This window comes from Pinus tabuliformis, chromosome 9 (genome assembly GCF_031772625.1).
Source record: "Pinus tabuliformis cultivar Carrire ecotype Pingquan chromosome 9, CPIR1, whole genome shotgun sequence".
Classification (NCBI taxonomy): Eukaryota; Viridiplantae; Streptophyta; class Pinopsida; order Pinales; family Pinaceae; genus Pinus; species Pinus tabuliformis.
In genome coordinates, this window is record NC_142307.1 from 650,478,943 (window position 1) to 650,483,147 (window position 4,205).

Below are 4,205 nucleotides of genomic sequence, written 5' to 3' on the forward strand. Positions count from 1 at the left end.
CCTTGACATCACAAATAAGCTATTAGGTGTGGCACCCTTGGAACTTCTAGGGAAGTTCTTGAAGGGCACAACCAAAGCTTGGCATCCTTGGAATCATTAAAAATAAATAATAATAAATAAATATAAGCAAGGAATGAAGCCTAGGTAAATTTACATCAAGGGCAAATGATGATTAGAAACCAATGTAATTAAATCAAAAATAAAACTTGGAATAAGGAGGATCATAGGAAGAATTTAAAATAGAGTACTTTAAAAACTCTACCCTTCCCATTTGGAAAATACTAGGAAGATTATGTGGTTTAATTAGGAAAAAGGGGAAAGACAAACATAATGGTAAGAATAAAGATTAATCCTAAACTAATTTAAACCTAATTAAGAAAAGAGGAAGGTGAATTAAAATGAGAATAATAAATTAAATTTAGAGAAATGTAGAGAAGCTCCATGTGTCAACAACCAACATAAGAATATCCATCTAGGAGATAACCTGAGTTAAATTAGGGAGTAGATTGGGGATAAAATCTTGACTCATTAATTGACTTCAAGTAATGAACACAAATTAAGGAATAAAAGGGGGGAATAAAGAGACAACTAGGAGAAGAAATAGGAATCTTGTTGAGGTGAGGAAAATATTAGTTTTAAATAAAAATTTAAGTAAATAATTTTGGGAGACCCTTGATGTGAGAATGACACATGGGTGGGTGAATAATCAAGCTATTGAATTATAAAAGAAATAATTAATTATGCATGACATGACAAGTGTCACCTACGAGGACTCCTATAAAATAAGGGGCAATCCATGGGAGAAGGGACCTTTTGGGAACCCTATTGTTGGATGGATGAGATGTTGTGAGAGCAGTGATTACGAAGCTATAGTGAGTTTGGTGAGGTAGAGGATTTAGAGAGGGGACTCTTGAGCCAAGGTGTGCTCTCCTCTACTAGCTAGTGCTTGTCTCCATTGTACAACCCCATTGCAGCTCGGGGGCCGCGGGGAAGAAGAGTACCCAAGGAGTAGGCTGGGAGGTTAACCAGTGAGTCTTCGCTTTCGGATTAAGTGCGTCATCATTCACTCGCGGAAGTGACCAGCTACAAGGGAATACCAGCAACAGCAGCGAAAGCGGAGTCTCGCCTCTGGTGAATGGTACATATGTATTTCATTACTATTGATCTTAGTTAAAGGTATGAAAATGTTATGATATGTTTCCTGGAAGGAGTAGCAGAAATGTGTGTGAAAAATAAATTTGAATCTCAATGCATTTATTTTTGGTTGTATTTGCTGCAAAAAAAAAAGGAAAAAAAAAATGTGTATATAGTCTGGATTTTGGTCCTCACACTTGGTATCAGAGCTATGTTGAACCCTTCAGGCCTATGGGCCCATGCATGCGTGACTGGTTTGATAGATAGTTACTACATTCTAAATTTTGTATAAGGATTTCCATCAAACTCTTGGGTTTCAGAATATCTCTACAACTCGATCTTCAGAAGTTTAAATTTATAAGATCTTATAAAATCATTTTACCGTGGTTTGGGGTTATGAAAATTTGTTCGGTGTTAAAATTTTATTTATTTTAAATCGCAAACCCTTTTCAACACATTTTTTCTTTTACTAGGCTGAGCCCGGGCCAGGGACGATCACCCCACATCATGTTTTCTACTTATTCTAACACAAGACTGTTCTTTTCAGCAGTTAATAATTAAAGAAACAGCAAGTGCTTTCCAATGGAACAGTACTGTACACTATAGCGAAATTTTTTTTCCCTCTCCCTCAATCCTCCCAACTGTTCAGAAGTGTATCATTTCACAAAAGGTCGTTCATATATCATCCTTGCAGATGCCAGTCCTAGTTCGATGAAGATTCAGTTCTTTCACAAGCACAGTTTCTTGTTCCAAGTGTCCATGAAACTTGAGAAAAATAAGTGGATTAGAACATAGTGTACCCCACAATCAAGGCATTGACATTTACAAAAGACCTGCAAGAAGAACATACATATACATGGTGTCTCATACAAATGCAGGGAAAATCGTAGCAGTGCTACTCCTATGGCATTTAACAAACGAACGAACGCACGCAATGCAAGAGAAAATGAAGAAGAATTTGCAGACGTTGAACTCGCAATATCAAATACAGGAATTGAAGCAACATGGCACCCAAGAATAAAAATTCCCCGGAAAGAATGAGGAAAATCGTGGAACAATAAAAATCAAGGTTAAGAAAACGCCAGAGTAATACCTTTAACAGTAAATATTTTGATACAGTCCATAAAGTGCAACATAGAGCAAATTCTGGTTTCACAAAGTTTGTGAATAGATGTTTGCACTCAAATTGCAGATGACGAAATAAACAAATGGTAGGGAAAAAAATAGAATGTATGCAATCCAATGTACAAGAACTACAGGAAAATATAGTATTGTCAGTCGTTGCCTTTCATCTGCCTCAGAAGACAAAAGGACCACGAAGCAACAGGGATATACGTATATGAAGAAGCGTCCAAGAAAATTCATAAATAAGAAGCAGTATTACTGCAACAGTGAATGCAATGGAGTCTGTGAAAGGGGAGTAAGGTTGTCTGAACAAAGTGTTACAGAGTATATGGATGCAAGAACTGAGAACATGAAAAGGTTGACCTTACAATTGCAGAGGCAGAATCAGAAAAATCTATTGCATTGAAAGACAATATTTCCTTTTAAAGCATGAAAGAGGAAAACCGAGATGCCATGATGAGAGCAAAGACCTTAGGAGATGGAATGTCTTCTTATTTTACCAAGTTTTGCATGAGTGGTTTGATCAGGGAGCTTAATGAACGGATTGAATTTACCAAGCTTTTTTTTTTGAGACAGAATTCAATAACTTCTTCTTGTAAAGAGGGGGCTTGCCACTTCCTGGTTTCATGCCTGTCTGATCCCTTTCCAAATTACTAAGACGGATTCTCATCCTTGCTACTTCAAGCTTCAGGCCCTGATTCTCCTGGTGGAGGGCCCAGAATTCATCACATGGAGAAGATGCAGCACTCACCACTTCACTATTGTGCATTTCTCGAGATCGCTGACTAATATCCCCCTCCACAAAATTTATAGATATTGCATTTCGAAGGCGTTGCTGTTCAAAGTACAATACCTGAACAACAATATGAACTGGAAGACGCTCATTCTGAGCAGCGTGTGCACATGCTTCTGGAGAGAGCTTTATGCAATCCATCACACTACATACCTTTTTGCGTTCTAGATCATTTAAAGATGGATGGGCCTTTAAGTAAATATCAATAGCTCTATATATACCATCATCAACTGGATGGGCTTGTTCAGGTATCAATTCAGCAAGTCCAGTGAATTTGGAAATGGTCATATTTGCATCTGGAGCTGTTTCTGCAAGATAGTTCTCAAGGAGCCTGGCAACATTCATCAAATCTGTCGGAACAGGTGAGAGATAATCATCAGGAGCATACAGAAAGTGGGTCTCCAAATCACAATGTTTCTCCTGTTCGAGAAAGTTCACAGTTATCCTATGGACAGTATCCACATCAAAGACTGTATCACCACTGTAAGAAAAAGAGGGAATGTATCAACACATTTTATTCTTTTTTTGAACAAAACTCTGAAAATTTCATTGAGCCTTCCTTTAGGATACGTGAAGTCTTTCTTTCACAACTTCCTCAGTATCATCTGCCCTAGTTATCCGTTTCGATTCACAACTAGGTGGTGGCAGAAGAGTAGGCATGTAGATAGCTGGGTGTCCATCTTTTAAATATTGAATCGACATTATAATTGTTCCCACTCTGGCCGAAGATTCTCCTGCCCAAGCATTTTTGAAGCAAGACATCTTCTCTGATCTTGAGGTCACAAAACGTCCACCAACACTGTTCTGGAGAGGAACCAGTGACAAAGAAGTGATAAAAAGAAATAAGAAATAACAGATGCATTGTATTCACCTGCACAACACAATAGGTATAAGTGGGCACTCAATCGAAGTTTTTTTTTAGTTTAAGTTTCAATGTTTCTTCAGATCTGATTAATGAGGCTGGACACTCATTGTAGCACTGTATTTTTATGTTTGGAGTAAGATTTTTATTATAGAAAATGACAAACAAGGATCGGGAACAGAGATGGGCTTTTTATTATTATAGAAAATGGCAAACAGGGATCCAAGGATAGAGAGAGGCAATTCAGCTTTACAACAAGTCACCTTCCAACATTCCAGTTTCATCAAAATA

The 4,205-nt window shown here is 37.6% G+C and overlaps 1 pseudogene across 1 annotated transcript; it reads right to left on the reverse strand.

Moving 5' to 3' along the window:
• Positions 1-1,737: 1,737 nt before the first annotated feature.
• On the reverse strand, positions 1,738-3,548 carry LOC149150339 (BTB/POZ domain-containing protein SR1IP1 pseudogene; annotated as a pseudogene). Its single transcript, XR_016262885.1, has 2 exons — positions 2,730-3,548; positions 1,738-1,899 (listed from the first exon to the last, which is right to left on the reverse strand). The product of XR_016262885.1 is annotated as a BTB/POZ domain-containing protein SR1IP1 pseudogene (transcript).
• Positions 3,549-4,205: the final 657 nt, after the last annotated feature.